Genomic DNA, 25,257 nt, shown 5'->3' on the forward strand with positions numbered 1-25,257 from the left:
CGTACACGATTTGCTCGGAGAGTATGTTCACCTGCAATTCGTGTACAGAGGACCTGGCTATATGGTCCCGTCGCGGATACACGTCCGCTGACGGGAGACCCCTGACAATCAAGCCCCTGCTGGAGAAAATCTTGACAGCGGTGGGGGAAGAAGGAAAGGTCTACATACATAAGGTGAAGGACCATTCAAAAACCGAACCCCATGCAGAGGGAAACCAACAGGCTGACAAACTGGCCAAAGAAGGTGCCCGCACGGGAAAGTTCTGGGACCCCTATGACACCGGCCGCATAGCAGCGGTCAAGAATAAGAACAGGGCAGCAGAGAGTACAGGGATACCTTTGGCCTCGGACTTAAAAACAGTTCAGGCACAGCACCCGGTCCTGAAAGCTGTCCTGAACGCGCTAGCTAGAGGAGAGAGAGTAGAAGGTCCGTACGGCACAGCAGCCATTACCGTTAAGGAAGGCCTGCTGTTTAAAGAGGGACAATGGGTCGTGCCACAGCAGCACCAGAGGGAATTCCTAAAACTGGCCCATGAGGGTCCAGGAGCGGGACACCCCGGGCCTGAGACCACCTGGCAACGTGTGGAACAGGCAGGATGGTGGCCGGGACTCAGGGAGGATGTCCGTGGGTTCTGTGCGAACTGCCTGGTGTGTCTGCGAACAACCCTGACCCCCAGAAAAGGAAGGTGTCCCTAGGACACGTCAGGAGGGTAGAGGGACCATGGCAGTCAATCCAAATTGACTGCATCGGGCCTCTACCCACCGCCCAGGGAGGCTACAAATACTGCCTAGTCCTGGTGGACGTGTTCTGAAAATGGGTTGAAGCCTTCAACTGCCGAACAGCCACCGCACTAGGGACAGCTAAGATTCTAGTGAGGGAAGTATTCTCCCGGTGGGGACTCCCACAGTATGTGGAGTCGGACCAGGGGAGCCATTTCACCGGGCAGTTATTGCAGGCAACCCTTAACGTGCTCGGCATTGAGGGGAAATGGCACATTGCCCACAATCTACAGTCATCGGGTAATGTGGAGCTTTTAAACTACACCATTAAAGAAAGGCTGCGGAAGGAGACAGGAGACTCACCCCAAAAGTGGGTGGAGGTCTTACAGTTGGTCCTAATGGGGATCAGAGCCAGCCAGTCAAAGAGCACGGGGTATTCCCCATGCGAGCTCATGACTGGCCGGATCATGCGGACCCCCACCCATGTCCTAGCCCCGGTGCTCACAGAAGGTCAGCTCAGAAAGGTGAACTGGGACTAGTTTCTCAGGAACGTGTTTGAACACCTCAAACAGATTCACTGGCAGGCTGCTAGTAACATGGGCAGACAGCATCAGAGTAACCGATTGCTGCTAGAACCCAGCAAACACCACGAATGGGAGATAGGAGGCCAGGTCATGGTGAGGAACCATGCTCGGGTCGGGGTTTGTGAAGCATTATATATGGGGCCATACAGCATTGTCGACAAGGCAAGCCCGATGGTCTATGCCATAAAGCTGCCCCGCTGTACTAAGTGGTTCCATATCAACCAGTGCAAGCTCTACAACCCAGGGTCAGCCAAGCTTGGAGGGCAGCCGGGAGGGGTGAACCGTCCTCAGGACAGGGACCCTCCGTTGGCCGCCCCCGACGGTGGAGGGCCCACAGGGAATGTGGCAGGCTCAGAAACCGTGCCTATAGGGACGGTGAATTGCAGTACTGGAGGGGCTATCCCACCCATCGTTTGGGATTCGGACGCACCCCCAGTAACCCAAGCCCTGAGAAGGACCCTCCGTACACCACGGCCAAAGATACCGTGGTCACCGGCATCTGAGCCTCAGCGATTCTACCCTAGGAGAAGGGCAGCCTGACAGGAAAGGCCGACGGTCAGAAGTACAGAGGCCACTCAGAGAAGGGACCCCCAGCCAGCCGCCTCCAGCAGTGAGGGTCTCACAGGAGGAGCAGCATCGAGCTGGCCCAGAGACAAGGGTCTCCTGCTCACCGGCTGCGGGGAAACCCTAGCATCCAGGCGGCTATCAGACCGCACCAGGCATGGGCCTGACAGGGACTAACCAGGCCACCCGGAGACGGGTGGCGGATGTACATAGCTCTAATTTTTAGTCTAAGGTAGCTGACTGCACCATTTTACATTTTAAGGTTTAGTTTAGAACTGAGGGTAATGTTGCAGTAATGTTTAGGTGATTGTTTTGAGTTTGTCTTGTGTGTCAGCCAGCCTGAGAGCAGTTCTCAAGGGCAGGATCCAGACATTACCAGGTGATGGACAAACCTCAGGAGACCAATTGATGTTGTTTAATTTTAATCTATGTTCTTCCTTCTGTAATGTGGTTGTACGTTGAATACATGCTGGTGAATATAATGTAATTGAAATGAAATGTAACTGTGCTGAAATGCAATTATAGGGATGGAACCCCCTCCAAGTTGGGAGGGTGTAAACGTAAAAAGTTTGTACCTGTAAAGGGAAAAAAGTGTATCTGTGGTGATGTTGCATAAGTGTAATGCATATTTTGGTATTAGTTTTGTTAATTTACAGCGACGGCTATTTCTTGAGAGCCAGGAACTTTGCTCACCTGTAAGATGATACCATAAATGACATGGTATCACAGGGGGGGAATGTAGAATTTAACAATATCTCGCAAAGATGCCTGGTACCTTTCCCCGGCAGAGGAGAGGAATTCCTTTCTGGGCTTTTAAAATGAGTTTAAAGGGGCAGACGACGCCTGCAGGGGATAAAAGGGAATGCATTCATCGAGACCCCCCCCCCCTACAGTGTTTGGACTCATAGGAAAGAGAATTCAAAATGGACCTAAATTTCAGAAGACTGAGATCCCCTAAACATCGATGGAAAGGAGCAGATCAACTTTAAGATTCTACAACATTTTGGCTGCGAAAAAGAGTGACCGCGTACAGAAGGTGGAGCTAAACTCTGTGAAGCAAATTCATGTATTAAGGATCCCAGACTGTCTGGGGGGAACTATTCACCCCATAAGAGATAATTGAATTACCCAATCAAGCACAATGGAAATCATGGCCAGTAAACTGGACAATCCTCAAACAATGCAAAACCAGTGATAGCACATTCTCACACCCTAATCGAGTTACTGCCGACAAAGGAGACATTTGAAAATCAATGGACAGAACAGTTTAAACAGAGCCCAAGAGATTTGATGGGAGATAACAAAGCCTTTTTTGGGGGATATATCTATCCCCCAGTTTTACAAGGAAAAAATAACAGAACACAGACTGGAACTCGCACTGACTCGAACAAGGACATAGACTGGAACACAGACACAGACGCAAGCAGCCTACTTCCTCTACAGTGAAGAAATGGAACAGTGAAGGAAACTACCAGAATTCATCAAGAACTGACCGAGCACGAGGCCCACGAAACGGAAGGTTGTCAGCAACCAAACTGACAATCACTCTACAATCTATTTCTGAACGACCCAACGGGGGAGAAATTACCAAAAGGGACTAACTAAAACTATTCCTAACCAAAGAAAGTGGGTACTTACCCCATACATCCAAAACGCAACTTAGCGCATCAACGGACGCACCCCAACCGAACACTACGCAGTCCGAAGTCCTCTCCTCTGTCCGGGGTACGGCTCGCCGAGAAGGCCAAGTGCAGCGAACCCCGAAACCACGAATCACCGGCAACTGTCTAAAGGGATTGGTGAGCATAGCCCCTGAACCCTCAGAGCTATAACTTAGTTAGTGAGGGGAATTGGGAGGGGGGAGGCTGGGATAACTTGTGTAAATGTATCTGCATTTTCCTCTTTACTCCATTTAGAGTTTAAGCTGTATTCTTTTCCCCACAGGCTGTAATTTGACAATTTATTCAATGTGTTGTACCCCTCAGTGTGTATTGGTCTGTGTGTGTTATTAAAGGTGTGCCTTTTACTTCTTTATAAACACAATAAAGCCATACCTTCTTCCTTCCTTGAAACCGATTGTCGGTCCAAGTCTTTTACAGTCCCTTCATAATTCCAGTGTCGAGAATCAAGGGTGTGGGAGCGATTCGGAACCGCTCATATAAGGTCAGAAGGGCAAGCTGACCCACTGAAAACCACCCCTTACACTGCCGGCCACAACTCCTTCATAACCGATCTTATTCCTCTCACTACTTCTTTACCCATGGATTCCTCGTGAGGTTGTGGTGACCTGAAATTTCTAAAATCTTAATTTAAAACTAGAACTCTTCAACATTCTTAAACTCATATCGTGCTATTATATACATCTGCCACCCTTCTCCGACTGGCCAAGTTAATCCCTGTTCTTCTCCTTCCCTTATTCAGCCTCTGGTTTGCCTGTGTGGCCGGCGGTAAGGCGGTCTGTACCGCAGGACCCAGAGTGTTCTGACTGGAGGTGTGCCTGAGTCCCACATTATCGGGGGAATGGCCCCTCCGGGGCAACAACACACTTCCCCTTTAGGTGTGGCTGCTGAGTTCATTTCATTAACTGAGGATTCTGCACAGCCGGGGGCTGTAGGCTGGGGACTATCAGTTAGTGGCTGGTCCACCACGACCTCTCCTGTGAGTCCCTCACCGCCGAAGGCTGCCGGCTGGGGATCACTGTCCGTAGACTGATCCCTGATCTTGGGTATTCTCTAACGGATGGACAACCTCCCGGGGCTGACCCACTGAAACTGGGGCGCTGGTGACCACGGTGTCTCCGGGAAGCGAGCCGGGACAGCTTTGTCAGGAATCTGTTTGAACATCTTAAACAGATTCACTGGCAGGCTGCTAACAACATGGGGAATGAACTCAGCACTTTAGCTTGAGTGTTCAGGACAGAACGCGCCCCTGAACATGTATGAGGAAAAAGCTCCAGAAAATATTCTCGGCCAGGGAGCTTTCGCTTGTGAGGTGAACGTGTTAAGCACGACACTGCGGAAACATCTCCACTTTCAGCACCAGGTCAGACAGAAATGTGAAGCGAGCAGGTGGACTGCAGAATCCCACTTTTAAGGAGTTGGTCGTGGTGTCAAACAAAGAGTTTCACTGAATGATTAAAAATAAGAAATGTTAAAGTCGAACATGCACCTCCAGAGGAGACTGCAATCTGAACACAGCACTTTAAACCACTCCGCCACCCTGAGTATTCAATGCTAGATGTGGCCACCTGCAGATTGATTTTGAACTTTTGTGTCCTGACACATGAAATAAATGAGGGCAGCAGGCGTATCTCTGCCTGACACCGGGGAAACAGTGAGACAGACCTTCGAGCAAGGGTCTGGTTTTTGCCAAACAGCAAAGAAAATATTTTCTGGAAGAACAATGTTGAAAATAATTGCAACCCCAACATGATTAGAACACACAACCTTTCGATTTGGAGTCAGGCGTGCTACCATTGCCTGACAAGGTTCACACATGAAGTCTGAGATGTTCGGCGATATGAAGGTTTCACAATACAAGGGGTTTTAAAATCCCCGCCCATTCCCACCAGGTATCAGAAGCAGCGCTCACCTGCCAGTAACCGTATGTTTTTTTCTTAAACTTTTATATTGTTTTCACGGGAAAGCATCGTTAATTAACCCCTCACCTTCTTTTGCACAATGAAAGAAATGCTAACTGAGGGAGAGTCGATACTTCAATCATTTGTCCTGTGCTTTGGGGAGTGGGCAGGGAAGTGGACCTGAGTCCATGATTGCATCGGCCATGATCGTATTCAATGTCGGAGCGGGCTCGAGGGGCGTATGGTCGACTACTGCTCCTATTTCTTATCTTCTTATCTTCTTATGCATGTTGACCCATTTTACTCACTGTATTTTAGGAGTCTGGTTCAAAACCTTCATTGCTGATGACACCAGGAATCTGGGGCAACTTTTGTCAAATTTAACAGCACCGGTTATTTCGACCGTGCACAGAAAATAGAATCAGTAGTGAAGATAAAATCTTACGGTGCTCATTTTCAGGTTCAATGCAGCAGGATTTCAAATAAAGTAAATGAATTTTACAGTGAAAAGATTTAGAAGTGTTACTTGTATTTGTGTCTTTAATAAACTTTGTGGCGTCTGATTCCCGTTCATGCCATGGCCGAAGAAGAAAGGAGGGTTTGACGTTGACCAGACTGCACTGCCCCTGATAGTAGTGAGCTCATCCGTTATATTGAGTGGTTTCTCGCCGTTTGATGGGCTGCAGTGTAGCGGATATCACGTTGGCCTCACACGCAAAAGGTCCCTGGTGGATCCGTTTTCTCTCACTGAAAGTTATCGATTTATTGGTTAAATAAAGAGCAATTCAGGAATAAGGGAGCCCTTTTGCCAGGAGAATAAATAGCAAATAAAAACAGCAAATTCTGAAAATCTCAGCAAATCAGGCAGCATTTGCCAGGAGACTCAACTCGCCTCCGATTGTTCCCATTTGGCAAGTTTAAAGAAAATGTTTCTGCCTGAGATCGAACCAGGGACCTTTTGCGTATAAAGCAAACATGATAACCACTACTCTACAGAAACCACTGTTACAACAGCCCCAACAAAGGGGAGCTGACCAGTGAGCTCCCTCTGCGCTGATCGGGAATGAGGAGGATCACCTGAAACAACTTCTGTCCCACACTGAAAGTTCTCAATCCTTCTCCTCCGCTGCCCTTTACAGAAATGTCACGGATCACCCAGCCACCGTGTTCACTTCCACATCCTCACAGTGGGGTCACAGAGGCTCCTACCGTCTCCCCGCGATCAGCGAACTCGCCCAATTTACAAAATTAAACCCGGAACACGTGCCCGGCAAAGGGCAGGAGAAGCCAGATAGTCTGTAAGCTCGGTCTATCACAGAAAGTATTGGTATTCATGGTGCTTACAGCAATTATTAATCGTCTCACAGAACTCAATTATTTTTATGCGATGAATTGATCGCGCATCGTTACCACGTCAGTGCGGCAGATCTTAACCCCTCGACCACAGGGAACAGTTATGATAGATGTTGATATATTTATATATATTTATATAAGAACCTGAATATCAACGGCTAGCTACCTTGACCTCATGGCGAACAGCAGTGCATCTAACTTTGAGTGAAGTAAATTGTTCCACAATGAAACCCATTTCATCTTTTGTTCCCTTTTAAACACTAGAAACTGAGACAGGGGGAATACATCGAGAAATAAAAGCACAGGGATAGAGACAAGTGGAAGAGAGAAGGGGAAAGATACTGCCCCCACCCAGAACTAATGCTGAAACCCCTCTGCTGCGCTCGGGGTGGCCACCCGCAGCCTGGATACACTAACGGGAGAACACCAGCGGCAGGTCGGGGCCATAAATGGAACGGCGAGCGGCCCTGGGAGCAGCTTGGAGGTCCCGGGAGACTACTCCAGGGAGCAGTGCGAGCTGGTGCAGGAGGGCGGCGGCAGCGAAGAGTGATGTCATCAAGGTCCAGGTCAGTGATTGGAGCGTGGGCAGATACAGCAGGAGCGGCGACATCGGGGCGAAGGAGCGGCGAAAGACTGTAGAGGGATGTGATCGGGGCCCAGGGAAGGCGTGAGTTCAGGGCCAGGGGCCCAGGGGCAGCACGGGCCAGCCCACACTGCGATATGTGTGCACACTGGGTCCAAGCAGCAGAGCTGGTCTCCAGTCGTCTTGTTTAACCCTTGCCTCTGGATGAATACCTTGCTCTGTCAAGCCCGTGTGATGGCTGGGGTGCAACGGCCATCACACGTTAAAAAAATCCACGCACAGGCATCTTCCACCCTTCAACATACATTTCAGGACCTGGAATATTGAAACACCTGTGAACTCATCCTTTTTTGGCGAGGAAGCAAGTCATCCTCTCTTTGAGGGACTGCCTGTGATGATGATGAACTGGATTTGCTGCAGTCCGCGGGCAGCAGGTGATGAAAGCGGGCGTGAGAGGGTGAGTGACAGGTGGGCACTGCTTCTGATGCTCTCTGATCCACGCTGGGAGCGGCCGGGGATTCTAAAGCCCTTTCATTTCACCAATGCAGGGTAAATGAAACTGTGTTTCAGGAACCTTCATGTATACAAACATGGGCACTCTGCACTGTAGACCTCGTGGTGCAACGGTAGTGTGTCTGACTCGATCAGAAGGCTGTGTATTCAAATCATGTCGGGATCATTGTTCTTCAAAAGTTGCAAACTTCTTTGCTGTTTGGCAATAACCTGACACTTGCTCCAATGTTTGTCTCACTCTTTCCCTGATGTCAGGCACAGATATGCCAAATGCCCTCATTTACTTCATGTAACAAGACACAAAAGTTCAAAATTTAAATGAACTTGCAGTCTGGATGGCCGTGCCGTCGAAGGTGTTGCGTTTAGTTTGCAGTCTGCTCTTAAAGCGCGGTTTCAAATCCCTTTTCTTATTTTTAGTCATTAAGCAAAACTCATTTGCTTGGCACCACGACCAGCTCCTTAATAGTGGGATTCAGCAGTTCACCTGCTCGCTTAACATTTCCGTCTGACCGGGTGCTGAAAGTGGAGATGTTTCCGCAGTGTGGAAGTTAACACGTTCGCCTCACACGCGAAAGCTCACCGGGTGGGAATATTTTCTGGAACTTTCTCCTCATGCATGCTCAGGGCGAGATTGTTCTCCTGTGAAAGGTCATATGATCATAAACATGTAAGGATTAGGAGCTGGAGTAGGCCATTCGGCCCCTCGAGCCTGGTACACCATTCAAGAAGATCCTGGCAGTTCTTCGACATCAAGTTTAAACATCTGGGGCGGAGCCAACAGGCGCCTGGCTGCAATCAGTGACAAAAACGTTTGCTTTAGCAGAAGCACAGCGAGCTCAGTTAATACAGCGTGAGGTTTTTAATCTCAGATTCTCGGGTTCGAACACCAAGTTTGTTGAATACTTTTTCACTACATTTTATGTTGCTTTCACGGGAATACATCGTTAATTAACCGATGATCTTCTTTTGCACAAATAAAGAAATTCTAACTGAAGGAGAGTCCATAATTGGATAATTTATCTATGCTCTGCAAGTTAACTCTTAAACCATAAACCATTTTACACACTGCTTTCGGGGTCTGGTTCAAAATGTTAATTGCTGGTAACATCAACAGGAGACTGGGGAAACAGTGAGACTGACTTTAGAGCAAGGGTCTGGTTATTGTGAAACACCAAAGAAAATATACATTCTGGAAGAATAACATGGAAAGGAAATGTGACCCGACACCGAGAAAGAAGTGTTAAGACAGAAGATGAAATGCTGCATCCCTTTCTGCAAAAAAGTCCTTTCACAAACATTTCTCTGACCGAAGCTGCACAAAACAAAAATGTTCGTTTCAAAGTCATTAAACACCCGAATTTCCGCTTCACCGGAATCTCCTGAATCAGATGCCTCTAGTTTTGCCGACTCAATCCATGTCCCTTTGCAATGTTCTGCTTCCACCCACACTATGAAATGTGCCGCTAACTTATAGAATCATGGAATGGTTACAGCACGGAAGGCCATTCGGTCCGTCGAGCCCGTGCCGACTCTCAGCGAGTCCCACTCCCCCGCCCTTTCCCCGTAGCCCTGCAATTGTTTTTCCTTCAGACACTGATCCAACTTCCGTTTGAAAGATAAGATTGAGTCTGCCTCCACCACCCTTTCAAGCCGTGCATTCCAGATCCTAACCACTCGCTGCTAAATGGTCATCTCCTGTTCCTATGTGTAAAGTCTGGGAAATACGAGATCAATTCCTGCCACACTCACAGACTTCTTAAATATAGCACTGTCTTTCTATTCTCATAAAACCAGCTCCTGAAGTGTAGGCCAGCTGTGTAGGTTAAAGCTCTGGTTATGTTCCTAACATTGCTTCAATTGCAGTGTTTCCGTAGTGTAGTGGTCGTCACATTTTGTTCACCCGCGAATGATCTTTGGTTCGAAACTGGGCGGAAACATTTTGAAAACTCGTTTAATTAAATATTAGAAAAAATGGATTTATTCATATTAATGTTTCAATATTAACAAAATACAATATCCCACAGCCTTGTTAAATTTTCTGATATCTATGTTCAGTTCTGTATACACTCAAACTCGACACTTGAACTGAATGCTCATATAAGTATTGGAGTGGGAACTCACTGGATAACAGCACAGCTGGCGATTTTTGCAGAATATATTCGTGACACCAAAGCACACAATGACAACCTGGAACTGTGCGGCACAGTATCCTCGGGGAAAACAGTTGAAGTCCCTGAGAGGGCTTAAACTGCCAACTTTTTGGTTAAAAACCGAACACGCTAACCCATTGCGCCACAGAGACTGACACAAGTGTATCCTGCAAGACATCCCAAACCAGGGCGTCCGTCAGTTAAAGCTTCAGATTGCTCCGACAAGTTGGAACTTGTCCACTACAGTTGCACTTTTCCCAAATAAAGGGTGGGACATTCATTGTGGATGTGTGGAAGCAGTCTGATCCCGCACACTGCAGACACTTCCATGTCACCGCCAACCAGCTCTCCCACAACCGGTGTGATCGACCTTCCAGCCTTCCGTTGCCTTGTCTGTGACAAAGTATTCTGATTGTCCCGAAGCCTTATTAGGTTTTAATTCCTTTTCAGCTCCTGACTGCGGATATTCCTGTGATTAAACGGGAACTAAATGCTTGCAGGGACAGTTGGATTCACCATTCCTTTGCTTGGTGAAATTTCAAAGATTGAAAGTGACGCACATCAACCCCAAACCTCGTCACCTACTCGCTAACCACTACACGCTGCTCCCGTGAGATGGAAGCCCAGTTGCTGTTTCAAGCTTGAATGCAGGTACAAGCAGAACTCATTCAAAGAAAGTCCAAGTCCCTGAGGCACCTGATTATTTGCACCAAAATCCTTTGTAAAGAGTTGAGGTTCGTGTGGGGTGATTTGGGCACATCTTTTCCCGCACTACAACACTTCAAACATAACTCAACGGCTGTAAAGCGCTTTGGGGCGTCATGAGTTCCTGAAAGGCACTGCAGAAATGCAAGTCTTCCTTTGCAAAATTTCTATGCAATTTCAAAACTCGCCGGCAAAATAATGGACTCGTCCAGGATTGGAACGCAGGACTTCTCACAAATTTCATTTAACTTCGACTCATCTAAAGTCACACCTTTAGATCAATGAACCAACTGCTTGATGGTAATGGTAATGTATAGCCATTATAAAAGCAAGTTTTTGTGTGTGGCTACTCTTGATTAGAGAAGCACGTGAGACCGAATTAGTGACTTTGCTTTTTCGACCTGTCTTCTGAAGCGCCGCACGGTCCCACTCCGACAGTCAATGAGCTGTTCGGACATTAGTGTATCCAGGCTGTGGGTGGCCACCCCGAGCGCAGCAGAGGGGTTTCTGCATTAGTTCTGGTGGGGACAGTATTTCCCCTTCTCTCTTCCTCTTGTCTGTATCACTGTGCTTTTATTTCTCTATTTATTCCCCCTGTCTCAGTTTCTAGTGTTTAAAAGGGAATAAAAGATGAAATGGGTGTCACTGTGGAACAATTTCTCTCGCTCAAAGTTAGATTCACAACCGTTGTGCCATGAGGTCTAGACAGCTTGCCGTTGACATACAGGTTCATATATAAATATATATTTTTATATTGATACAAATTATCGAAGCTGTTCCCTGGTTGAGTGGTTAAGATCCCGAGCATTAACCCTTTCCATTCTCAATCAGTTCATCGCAGAAACATAATTGAGGTGTGTGAGAGGATTAATGATTGCTGTAATCGCCGTTAATAACCCCACTACTATCTGTTACAGAATGAGCTTACACACTCTCCCGCTTCTCCTGCCCTTTGCCGGACACATGTCCCGGGTTTAATTTTACAAACTGGGCGAGTTCGCTGATCACGGGGAGATGGTCGGAGCCTCTGTGGCCCCACTGTGAGGATGTGGAAGTGAACACGTGACATTTCTGTAAAGGACAGCAGAGGAAAAGGATTGAGAACTTTCAGTGTGGGACAGAAGTTGTTTCAGGTGAGCCAACACATTCCTGATCCTCCTCTCTTCTTAGGTAATCCCGGAGTCGAGGATGACTTGCTTCCACTTTAAAAATCAGTGGTGATCAGCACAGAGGGAGCTCACTGGTCAGCTCCGGTCTGTTGAGGTCACTGCGCCAGAGGTTTCCCGAGTGTCGCGGTTATCACGTTTGCTTTACACATGCAAGGTCACCGGTTCGATGCCGGGCGAGAACATCGTGTTGAAATTTCCTATAGGGGAACAATCGGAGGCGAGTCTTTTCTCCTGGCAAATGCTAACTGACCTGCTGAGATTTCCAGCATTTGCTGTTTTTATTTGCTATTTATTCTCCTCGCAAAAGGGCTCCCTTATTCCTTAATTTCTCTTTATTTCACCAATAAATAGATAACTTTTAGCGAGAGAAAATGGATCCACCAGGGAACTTTGGCGTGTCGGAATAACCGGTGCTGTTAAATTTGACAAAAGTTGCACCAGATTCCTGGTGTCGCCAGCGATGAGGATTTTGAACCAGACTCCTAAAACACAGTGTGTAAACTGGGATATGGTTTAACAGTTAACATGCAAAGCACAGAATAAATGATTGAAGTATCGACTGTCCCTCAGTCAGCATTTCTTTCATTGTACAAAAGAAGATGACGGGTTAATTAATGATGCTTTTCCGTGAAAACAACACAAAAGTTAAACAAAAAACATACGGTGACTGGCAGGTGAGCGCTTCTTCTGATACCTGGTGGGAATGGGCAGGGATTTTAAAGCCCCTTGTATTGCAGAATCTTCATATAGACGAACATCCCAACCTCCCTGTGTAGACCTTGTGGCGCAACGGTAGCGCGTCTGACTCCAGATCAGAAGGGTGTGTGTTCAAATCACATCGAGGTCACTGCTCTCTGGGTAATCCCGGAATTAATATTTTCTTTGCTGTTTGGCAATAACCAGACCCTTGCTCCAAGGTCTGTCTCACTGTTTCCCCGGTGTCAGTCAGAGAAACACCTGCTGCCCTCATTTATTTCATGTAACAAGACACAAAAGTTCAAAATCAACCTGCAGGTGGCCATATTCAGCACTGGTTAGTCAGGACAGCCGAGCGGTCTAAGCTGTTGTGTTCAGTCTGCTCTGAAAGTGTGGGTTTGAATCCCACTTCTAGCACCTTTTATTTTTAGTCATTAAGCAACACTCATTTGCTTGGCACAACGATCAGCTCCTAAAAAGTGGGATCCTGCAGTTCACCTGCTCGCTCAGCATCTCCGTCTGACCTGTTGCTGAAGGTGGAGATGTTTCCGCAGTGTGGCCGTTCACACGTTCACCTTACTGTCATGTATCTCACACTACTCTACAGTTCTAAGTCGTTTTGAACATCTCTTTCAGCCAGGTGTGGGTACATTCAAAGGGGCTAAAGTTAAAATCTACATCACACAAGATGCCAGACCGGTCCATCACAAGGCTAGAGCTGTGCCTGATGTGATGAGGGAAAAGATTGAACACGAACTGGACCTGCGGGAAGGCATTATCTCATCCGTGGAATTTAGCGACTGGTCAAGTCCCATCATCCCCGTCATGAAGCCTGATGGATCCGTACAAATCTGTGGGGATTACAAGTCTACCATAAACAGAGTCTCCCCGCAGGACCAATACCCGCTGCCCAGAGCAGAGGACCTTTTTGCCACGTTGGCTAGAGGAAAACTTTTCTCGAAACTAGATCTTACATCTGCGTATATGACACAAGAACTGACCGAAGAGTCTCAGCTACTCACCACCATCAACACACATCGAGGCCTTTTTATGTACAATCGATGCCCATTCGGCATCAGGTCGGCAGCTGCTATATTCCAGCGCAACATGGAGAGTCTGCTCAAGTCCATCCTTGGGACGGTTGTGTTTCAAGATGACATACTCATCACGGGCACGGACACCGACTCCCATCTCCGCAATTTGCAGGAAGTACTAAGTCGATTGGATCGAGTAGGCCTAAGAGTTAAGAAATTCAAGTGTCTGTTTCTCGCGCCTGAGGTTGAATTTTTGGGCAGAAGGATTGCCGCTGATGGAATCTGCCCAACAGAATCAAAAACCGAAGCAATTCGTCTGGCACCCAGGCCCTGGAATATCTCGGAACTGCCTGCCTTTCTCGGGCTATTCAATTACTTTGGGAACTTTATGCAGAACTTGAGCACGCTGCTGGAGCCTCTCCACATGCTACTCAGAAAGGGGTGCGATTGGTTTTGGGGGGACGCCCAAGAACGCGCCTTCAATAAAGAACTCAATCTTCTATGTTCCAACAGTGTTTTAGCCTTTTTTGACCCAGGTAAAAAGTTACTTCTTACATGTGATGCATCAGCATACAGGGTCGTGTGCCTTTTACAGCACGTCAATGATGCGGGTAAATTACAACCTATTGCTTATGCCTCCAGGTCACTTTCGCGGGCCGCGTGCGGGTATGATATGGTTGAGAAGGAGGATCTCGCGTGCGTGTACGATGTCAAAAGGATGCACCAATACCCTTTCCTGGCCAAGTTCGGGTTAGAAACCAACCACAAACCCCTCACGTCCCTGCTATCTGAGTGCAAGGCAATAAACGCCAAAGCCTCGGCACGCATTCAGCGGTGGGCACTCATGCTGGTGTCTTACGACTACACAATAAGGCACAGACAAGGCACAGACAACTGTGCCGATGCGCTTAGCAGGCTACCCCTGGCGACCACAGAAGGTTCGGACGAACAGGACTGTGAGATGGTCAAACAATCAATGCCTTTGAATCCACAGGTTCGCCCATGATGTCGCACCAAATCAGAGCCTGGACGAAAGATGCGTTTCAACTGGTGACTGGGCAGAGACCCGCGATGCCTGCCCCGAGGAGACCAAACCTTTCCATCGGCGCAGGCATGAACTATCACTACAGGCAGACTGCCTGATGTGGGGCAGCCGAGTAGTTATGCCCTTGCGAGGCTGAGAGGCGTTTGTCCGGGAGCTCCACCGCGAGCACCCGGTGATCGTCCTAATGAAGGCCATAGCCAGATCCCACGTCTGGTGGCCTAGCATTGACGCGGACTTGGAGCTCTGCATCCGTCGGTGCACCATTTGTGCCCAACTCAGTAATACCCCCAGGGAGGCCGCCCTAAGCCGCTGGCCCTGGCTCATAAAAACCGTGGTCGCGGGTGCATGTCGACTATGCGGGCCCATTCATGGGCAAAATGTTCCTCGTAGCCGTTGATGCATTTTCAAAATGGATCGAGTTCACCATTTTAAACTCAAGCACTACCTCCACCACTGTGGAGAGCCTGTGAACCATGTTTGCAATGCACGGAATTCCTGGCATATTGGTCAGTGATAATGATCCGTGCTTCACTAGCGCAGAATTTCAAGAATTTATAGTTGACCACGGCATATATCACGTTAAGACGGCACCGTTAAAGCCGGCCTCCAATGGCCAGGCGGAGCAAGCAGTGCAGATCATTAAACAAGGCATGCTCAGAATCCAAGGTCCCATGCTGCAGAGCCGCCTGTCGCGACTGCTGCTGGCAGACAGATCTCGTCCACATTCGTTGACTGGGGTTCCCCCCGCGCAACTATTGATGAAATGAACCTTAAAGACCAGGCTCTCATTAATCCTCCCAGACATGCATGAAATTGTTGAGGCTAAGCGCCGGAAGCTAACTGAGTACCATGACCTAAAGTTGAGGGGGAGGTGGAATAAGATAGGGGACAAAGTGCTTGTGCTAAACTATGGCAGGGGTCCCAAATGATATACAGGGACAGTAACAGGCAAGGACGGAAACAGGCTACTGGTTGTACAAATGGACAATCGCCAAACCTGTCGGAGGCATGTAGACAAAGTAAAAAGTAGATTCACCAACAATACTGCAGGACGATAGGCAGACTACAGTCTGGAACTCACACCACACCTGGTGGACAGACAGAGGGAACAACCTGAGGAAAGGGCAGTCTCAACAGACAGCCCAGGCGAGATACCAGCAATCACACTGAAAGAAAAACAGGCACCAAGGCAAACAACTGAACCACAACTAATACGCTCCACGCGAGAGCGTAGACCACCTGAGAGTCTGAATCTATAAAGACAATAAGACCTTGGGGGAGTTTGATGTCATGTATCTCACACTACTGTATATAACTGTATCTTACCATGCTATACATGACTGTAACTAGATATGACCTGTAACCACAAGCATACGTTACCACCAGGGGTGCACTTGCAGGAGACACTGCATACCTGTTCCACACAGGTCTATAAAGGCAGGTCTCAGGCAAGTGTGGCACATGAGAGCTGTGAAATAAAGGTGCAGGTCCAGAGTGACCTTGACTTCAGCATGTGCCTCGTCTGAGTCTGCACTGCAGGGTCAGGACTTAACACTTACAAGCGAAAGCTCACCGGGTGGTAATATTTTCTGGAGCTTTCTCCTCATGCATGCTCAGGGGCGAGTTTGTTCTCCTGTGAAAGGTTATAAGATCATAAACATGTAAGGATTCGAAGCCGGAGAAGGCCTTTCGGCCCCTCGAGCCTGGTCCACCATTCAAGAGGATTCTGTCAGTTCCTCGACAGCAAGTTTAAACATCTGGGGCGGAGCCAACAGGCGACTGGCTGCAATCAGCGATAAAAACATGCATTTGGCAGAAGCCCGGCTCGGTCAATCGGTCGAGCATGAGAATCTTAATCTTGAATTCAGGGGTGCGAGCACCACGTTAATTGTTAAAACATGTCCCATTTTACACACTGTGCTTTAGGGATCTGATTGGAAATGTTCATTGCTGGTAACATCAACATGAGACTGGGGAAACAGTGCGACTGACTTTAGAGCAAGGGTCTGGTTATTGTGAAACAGCAAATGAAATATCAATTCTGGAAGAATGACATCGAAAAGAAATGTGACCCCGACACCCAGAAAGAAGTGTTAAGGCAGAAGATTAAATGCTGCATTCCTCTGTGCAAAAAATTCCTTTCACAAACATTTCTCCGACCAAAACTGCACAAAACAATAATGTTCCTTTCAAATTCATTAAACTCCTGAATTTCCACACCCCCCGAATCTCCTGAATCAGATGCATCTTGTTTTGCCGACTCAATCCATGTCCCTTTGCAATTTTCTGCTTCCACCCACACTATGAAATGTGCCACTAACTTATAGAATCATGGAATGGTTACTGCACGGAAGGCCATTCGGCCCGTCGAGCCCGTGCCGACTCTCAGCGAGTCCCACTCCCCCGCTCATTCCCCTGAGGCCTGCAATTGTTTTTCCTTCAGACAATTATCCAACTCCTGTTTGAAAGATAAGATTGAGTCTGCCTCCAGTACATTCCAGATCCTAACCACTCACTGCTAAATAGCCAGCTCCTGTTCCGATGTGTAAAGTCTGGGAAACACTGGATCAATTCCTACCACACTCACAGCCTTCCTAAATATAGCACCGTCTTTCTATTCTCGTAAAACCAGCTCCTGAACTATAGTCCAGCTGTGTAGGTTAAAGCTCTGGTTATGTTCCTAACATTACTGCAAATGCAGTGTTTCCGTAGTGTAGTGGTTGTCACATTTGCCTCACACGCGAAAAGTTCCTGGTTCAAAATTGGGTGGCAACATTTTGAAAACTTGCTCAATTAAATATTGGAAAAAATGGATTGATTCATTTTCGTGGTTCAATATTAACAAAACACCATGTCCCACAACCTTGTAAAATTTTCTGATATCACTGTACAGTTCTGTATACACTCAAACTCTACACTTGAACTGAATGCTCATAAAAGTATTGGAATGGGAACTCACTGGATAACAGCACAGCTGGTAATGTTTGCAGAATATGTTTGTGCAGTCAAAACGCGCAATGACAAACTGGAACCGTGCAGCACCGAATCCTCAGGGAAAACACAGTTAAAAACTTCGCTTCTGGGTGGGCTTGAACCACCAACGTTTCGGTTAATAGCCCAACGCGCTAAACCATTACGTCACAGAGACTGACGCAAGTGCACACTGCACGACATCCAAAACCAGGGTGTCAGTCAGTTAAACCTTCAGATTGCTCCTTCCGGGATGGAACTTGTCCACTCTCAGTTGTACTTTTCCCAAATAAAGGGTGGACATTCAGTGTGGATGTATGGAAGCAGTCTGGTCCCGCACACTGCAGACACTTCCATGTCACTGCCAACCAGCTCTCCCACAACCGGTGTGATCAAGCTTCCAGCCTTCCGGTGCCTTGTCTGTGACGAAGTATTCTGATTGTCCCGAAGACGGTATTCGGTTTTAATTCCTTTTCTGCTCCCGACTGCAGATATTTCTGTGAATAAACGCGAACAAAGTGCTTACAGGGTCAGTTCGATTGACCGTTTCATTGCTTGGTGAAATTTCAAAGATTGAAAGCGACGCAAATCAACCCCAGAAAATGCTGGAAACACTCAGCAGGTCGGGCAGTATCTGTGGAGGTGGGGAAGTGGGAATAATCGATGGGTTTGTTTGCAGCTTTGACCTGCTGCTGGGAAGTGAGGCAGCGCTGCAGGATGCTTTTTTTCGAGGTGTAAGCAGAGGTTTCCTTCGTGTAACGGTTATCACGTTCGCCACACATGTGAAATATCCTCGGTTTGAGCACGGACAGAAACATTGTTTTGGAGAATATTTTTCTGTGGAATACATTTTTTAAAAGTAGCTCCAGGTTCCTCGTATCATGAGCGATGGTCATTTTAATTCACTCTCCTAAAATACAGTGTGTGTAAAATCAGATAGGGGATAAATCTTCATCAATGATTAAAGTTCCTTAACTCATTAAAGTTCAGTTCTTGAAGTTTCCATCAATTCATTTCATAAACATAATTGAAGTGTGTGAGAGAATTAATAATGGGCTTTAATCGTTAAGGACCCCATTACTTTATGTTATAGACCCAGGTTACACACTCTCTTGCTTCTGAAAGAGTTGAGGTCCATGTGGGGGTGATTTGGGCACATCTTTCCCCACATTACAAGTGTGTCAGGAAATCAACCACCCAAAGCCCTTTCATTAACCACAGGGGTTCCCGCAATTGTCTGGTCTCAAAGCGGTTTTCGTCCTTGTCAATATCTCTTGTCCATTTCCCGATGTTTCCCGATTCTGTCGGTCTCCCTGGCTCTCTTCAATCTGTGTGTGGCCACCTAGAGATTGGATTTCAATGAATACCTGTGTTTGTGTTTTCAATAACAACAGAAAATGTTTATTATATATTTCTTATGTTCTCTCCAAATCCTCGATATCCTTCCTAAATTGTGGTCCCCAGAACTGTAAACAGGATCCAACTGAGGCCTAAGCAGGGATTTATAAAGCTTTGGTGTAAGTTCCTCACCGGTGTAATCTATTTCACGTTATAAAGCCAAGGGTCCTGTATTCTTTTTTAGTAACCTTATCAACTTGTCTACCCACCTTCAAATATTGCTGTGTGTAAATCTCTCGGTCACTCTGTTTCTGCATCCCCTTTAAAACAACACCATTTAGTTGAAGTTTCCAAAGATCACCACCGTGTGTTTCCCAGACCTTACACAGAGGGACATAGGAACAGGAGGAGGCCATTTAACCCCTCGAGCCTGTTCCACTATTCAGTGAGATCATGGCTGATCTGATCTTGGCCTCAGCTCCACGTCCCTACCATCTCCGCCTAACCCTTGACTCCCATATCGTTCAAAAATCTGTCTACCTCCATCTTAAATATATTCAATGACCGAGCCTTCACAGCTCTCAGGGGTAGAAATACAAAGATTCACGCCCCTCTGAGGGAAGAAATTCCTCCTCATCCCCATTTTAAATGGGCAACCCCTTATTCTGAAACTATGTCCCCTCGTTCTAGATTCCCCCACGAGGGGAAACATCCTCTCTGCATCTACCCTGTCTAGCCCCCTCAGAATCTTACACCTTTCAAAGATATCATCTCTCACTCTGCTAATCTCCAATAGGTAGATCCCAACCTGTTCAACCATTCTTCACAAGACAACCTTGTGAACCTTCTGTGAAATGCCCCCAATGTAAATTTATCCCTCCTGAAATGAGGAGAGCAAAACTGTACGCAGTACTCCAGGTGTGGTTTCACCTGTGCTCTGTACAGTTGTAGCAGGACTTCCGTACTTTTATATTCCATCCCCCTTGAAATAAAGGCCAACATTCCATTTGCCTTCCTAATTACTTGCTGTATCTGCATGCTAACTTTTTGTGATCAGGAAGGCCAATGGTATCTTGGCCTTTATTGCAAAGGGGATGGAGTATAAAAGCAAGGAAGTCCTGCGACAGCTGTATAACGTATTGGTGAGGCCACACCTGGAATACTGCATGCAGTTTTGTTTTCCATATTTCGAAAGGCTACACTTGCTTTGGAGGCAGTTCAGAGAAGGTTCACTAGTTTGATTCTGGAGATGAGGGGGTTGACTTATGAGGAAAGGTTGAGTAGGTTGGGCCTCTACTCTTTGGAATTCAGAAGAATGAGAGGTGATCTTATCGAAACATGTAAGATTATGAGGGGGCTTGAGAAGGTGGATGCAGAGAGGATGTTTCCACTGATGGGGAGACTAGAACTAGAGGGCATGATCTTAGAATAAGGGGCCACCCATTCAAAACTGAGATGAGGAAACATTTCTTCTCTCAGAGGGTTCTAAAACTGTGGAATGCCCTGCCTCAGTGAGCTGTGGAAGCTGGGACATTGAATAAATTTAAGAGAGAAATTGACAGTTTTTTAAATGATAAGGGGATAAGGGGTTATGGGGAGCGGGCAGTGAAGTGGAGCTGAGTCCATGATCGGATAAGCCATGATCTTATTGAATGGCTGAGCAGGCTCGAGGGGCCGTATGGCCTACTCCTGCTTCTATTTCTTATGTTCTTCTGTAAAAGGACTCCCAGATCCCTCTGCTCCACAGCATTTTGTAATCTCTCCCCATTTAAGTAATTATTAGCTTTTTTTGTTTTACCGACCAAAGTGGATAACCTCATATTTCCCACATTATACTGCAGCTGCCAATTTATTGCTCAATCACTGACCCTATCTATATCGCTTTGCAGATTGTTTGCGTCCTCCTCACAACTTGCTTTCCCACCATATCTTTGTATCAGCAGCAAATTTGTGTACATTACAAACATGCAGAGCCAAGAACAAATTATTTTGCACCCAGGCGATGTTTTCCCATTGCCATTGAAGGCGTATATCGCAGATTACCCAGAATGAAACCGTACATTTAAGATTTATACTATGAGGGAAAATTGCACCTTATTTTATGAGTTCGAGGTGTTTCATTAATTGATTTGACATGCTGTACTTGTTTGAGGTGCTGTGGAAAAATGGATCCTTACTCATTGCTGACTCTAAGTTAGAACAAATGAGTGTTCGACAGTAAAATGAGCACTGCACTTTAATTGAGAATTACATATCCAGAGTTATAGTAGGCAGCCGCATACCGCAGTGAAGTCGAGCAGACCCGAGAGACTCAGCTAACATTTGGAAAGTAATCACTGAATTAACACAGAAAAGTGCAAAACATTCATCAGAACAATATACAATCTGTACAATGCGTCTGATTGTGTTTGAAGGAACACGGCCATTGGAGAGAGAGCATCGTTTCCAATTACATTATATAATAAGTCTGATCAACATTTTCCAGTTTTGGGACGTTTAGCTTCAATTACGGAATTTTGCATTTAAATATATTCTATGTCATGAGGGACTCAAATCAGCGGCCGTAATGTGTTTGTTCAAACAACTGAAACTAATTTCAACTCTGTTGCATCTTGACTGTCCCAGTGGGGAGCCCACAGGGTATAATTGAAAGGCTCCGGGAATATTTCAGAGTTTAATTCAGAGAGATTGCCTAAAGCACGAAGAGGCAGCATCGCTTAACACAGAAAATGCCTGATACGTCCTTACTACACAGTATAAATACACACGAGGCCCATGCTTGAGAGAAGGTCAGTCTGTGACCTGACCTTTATTCCTTCACACTCAAGTGATGAAGGTGGGTGGAGCTTCCACTTTTATACCTGAAGGTCCAGATTAGGAGTATCTCCCACCGAGTGGTCAGTGTTCTCACGGTGTACAACTTAGGTCAGTTTATAAATAGGTTACAATGCTGGTTGAATACATGACATCACCTCCTACCCCAAAGTCTTCTTGGGATCACAGGTTGAGTCTCTCTGGTGGTTTACGCTCCCTTGTAGAGCGCCTGAGTTGGGGCTCCAGTTGTTGGGCGCTGGCTTGAGTTTCTGCTGTTTGCAGTGCTCAGTCCTGTCCGGACTGCCCACAGTGACTGGGCTCTCCTCCCTTTGGTTCCGGTGTTCGGTCACCTGTGGTGGAGTGAACTCTATATCGTTCTCTTCCTCTGCTTCTTCTCTGGGGTTGCTGAACCTCCTTTTTGTTTGATCCACATGTTTGGGCAGATTTGTACATTGGTAAGTTTAACTACCAGAAACCTATTTCCCTCTTTGGCAACCACAGTGCCTGCGAGCCATTTGGGCCCTGCAGTGTAGTTGAGGACAAAAACAGGATCATTTACATCAATACATCATGCCCTCGCATTCCTGTCATGGTAGTAATATTGTGACTGGCGCCTGCTCTCGACAAATTCTATCATGGTGGGGTGTATAAGGGATAATCGGGTTTTGAGCGTCCTTTTCATTAGTAGCTTTGCGGGTGGAACCCCTGTGAGCGAGTGTGGTCGGGATCTATAGGCCAACAGGAGGCGTGATAAGCGGGTTTGTAGGGAACCCCCTTGGAATCTGAGCATCCCCTGTTTGATTATCTGCACTGCTCGTTCTGCCTGGCTGTTTGAGGCCGGCTTGAACGGTGCCGTTCTAACATGGTTAATTCCATTGCCTGCCATGAAGTCCTGGAATTCAGTGCTTGTGAAGCACGGGCCATTGTCCCTGACCAAGATGTCCGCTAGACTGTGGGCGGCGAACATTGCCCGTACACTTTCTACCTTGTCAGAGGATGTGCTTGAATTTAAAATGTCACACTCGATCCATTCGGAGTAGGCGCCTACTGCAACCAAAAACATTTTCCCCATGAAAGGACCTGCGTAGTCCACATGGATTCGTGACCAAGGCTTGGCCAGGGTCTAAGGGGGGCTTCACTGGGCGCATGGCCCAGCTGGGCACACGTGTTGCACCTGCGAACACAAAGTTCCAGATCTGCGTCGATCCCTGGCCACCAAACGTGTGACCTACCAATTGCCTTCATCATGACAATGCCCGGATGCCCATTGTGGAGTTCTCTGATGAACACCTCTCTGCCCATCTGGGGCATGACTACGCGGTTTCCCCACAGTAGGCAATCGGCTTGAATCGAGAGTTCATCCCTGCCCCTGTGAAATGGTTTAAATTCCTCAGGGTGTGCCCTGTACGTGGCTGCCCAGTCCCCGTTCAGGACACATTTCTTGACTAGAGACAATAGCGGGTCTCTATTTGTCCAGACTTTAATCTGACGGGCTGTCACTGCTGAGCCTTCGCTTCCGAAAGCTTCAACAGCCATGACCATCTCAGCACCATGCTCGGTAGCCCCCTCAGTGGTGGCTGATGGGAGCCTGCTGAGTGCATCGGCGCAGTTTTCAGTGCCCGGTCTGTGCCGAATTGTGTAGTCATAGGCAGCTAACGTTAGTGCCCACCTCTGTGTGCGGGCCGATGTGTTTGCATTTATGGCCTTGTTGTCGGCCAAAAGGGACGTTAGGGTTTTGTGATCTGTCTCCAGCTCAAATGTTCTGCCAAACAGGTACTGGTGCATTTTCTTTACCATATATACACATGCGAGCGATTCCTTTTCTACCATCCCGTAGCCCCTTTCTGCCTGCGACAGACTTCTGGAGGCATAAGCTACCGGCTGTAACTGACCCTTTGCATTGACATGCTGCAACACACACCCGACACCATAGGACGACAGATCGCACGTTAACACAAGTTTCTTACATGGGTCATATAGCGTTAACAGATTGTTGGAACATAACAAATTGCGTGCTCTATTAAAAGCCCTTTCCTGGCTGTCCCCCCAGACCCATTCACGACCTTTGCATAGGAGCACGTGCAGCGGCTCCAGCAGCGTGCTCAATTTGGGAAGAAAGTTGCCAAAATAATTCAGGAACCCCAGGAACGAACGCAGTTCCGTCATGTTACGGGGACTGGGTGCTCTCTGGATCGCTTCCGTCTTGAATGCAGTTGGGCTGATCCCGTCTGCTGCTACCCTCATCCCCAGGAATTCTACCTCTGGAGCTAGTAAGACGCACTTCGCAGTTTTCAGGCGCAGACCTACCCGGTCCAGTCTGCGTAGCACCTCCTCCAGGTTGTGGAGGTGTTCTTCAGTATCGTAACCCGTAATGAGGATGTCGTCCTGAAAAACCACCCTCCCTGGAATCGACTTGAGGAGGTTTTCCATATTTCGTTGGAAGAGCGCGGCGACCGAGCGAATCCCGAACGGACATCTGTTGTAGTCAAACAACCCCTAGTGTGTCGTGATTGTGGTCAGCTACCTCGACTCACTCGCCAGCTCCTGGGTCATGTAAGCTGAGGTCAGGTCCAATTTTGAAAAAAGTTTGCCATCGGATAGCGTCGCAAAGAGGTCCTCTTCTCTCGGTAGTGGGTACTGGTCTTGGAGTGACACCTGATTGATGGTGGCCTTGTAATCGCCACATATCCTGACTGACCCATCCGCCTTGAGCACCGGTACAATCGGGCTCGCCCAGTCACTGAATTCGACTGGCGAGATGATGCCTTCCCTCAGGAGGCGGTCCAATTCGCCTTCTATCTTTTTCCGCATCACGTACAGCACCGCTCTGGCCTTGTGGTGTACTGGTCTGGCGTCCGGGTTTATGTGAATCACTACCTTGGCCCCCAAGAAAGTGCCAATGCCGGGTTGAAATAATGAGTCAAATTTGTCCAGGACCTGTGAGCATGATACTCGCTCCACAGAGGAAATTGCATTGACATCGCCCCATTTCCAGTTCATGACAGCAAGCCAACTCCTCCCCAGTAGTGCGGGACCGTCCCATGGGACAATCCAGAGTGGCAACCTGTTCTCTGAATCTTTGTGGGTCACGACTACCGTGGCGCTGCCTTGCACCGGAATGATCTCCTTGGTGTAAGTCCGTAGCTGTGCGTCAGTCGGCGATAATTTTGGCCTCCTGGCCTTGGATGCCCACAACTTTTTGAACTGTGTGATACCCATCAGGGACTGGCTGGCACTCATGTCTAACTGCATTGATACTGGGATGCCATTGAGGAGCACTTTCATCAATATTGGTGGCGTCCTGGTGTATGAACTGTTTCCGTGCTCCACATGAACTCGCTGAACTTCAGCTTCCAGCGTTTTCCCCCAGTGTCCATTTCTGCAATTTCTGCAGGCATTTTGCTCATCTCTGCAAACTCCGGCTGAATGTATACCTCCAC

At 47.5% G+C, this 25,257-nt stretch overlaps 2 non-coding genes across 2 annotated transcripts; one reads left to right on the forward strand and one right to left on the reverse strand.

Moving 5' to 3' along the window:
• Positions 1–6,374: 6,374 nt before the first annotated feature.
• On the reverse strand, positions 6,375–6,447 carry trnai-uau (transfer RNA isoleucine (anticodon UAU)). Its single transcript has one exon. It is a non-coding gene; the product is annotated as a tRNA-Ile (tRNA).
• Positions 6,448–12,695: 6,248 nt separating this feature from the next.
• On the forward strand, positions 12,696–12,767 carry trnaw-cca (transfer RNA tryptophan (anticodon CCA)). The gene has a single exon. It is a non-coding gene; the product is annotated as a tRNA-Trp (tRNA).
• The last annotated feature ends 12,490 nt before the right edge of the window (positions 12,768–25,257 follow it).

This window comes from Pristiophorus japonicus, unplaced genomic scaffold (assembly GCF_044704955.1).
Source record: "Pristiophorus japonicus isolate sPriJap1 unplaced genomic scaffold, sPriJap1.hap1 HAP1_SCAFFOLD_113, whole genome shotgun sequence".
Lineage (NCBI taxonomy): Eukaryota > Metazoa > Chordata > Chondrichthyes > Pristiophoridae > Pristiophorus > Pristiophorus japonicus.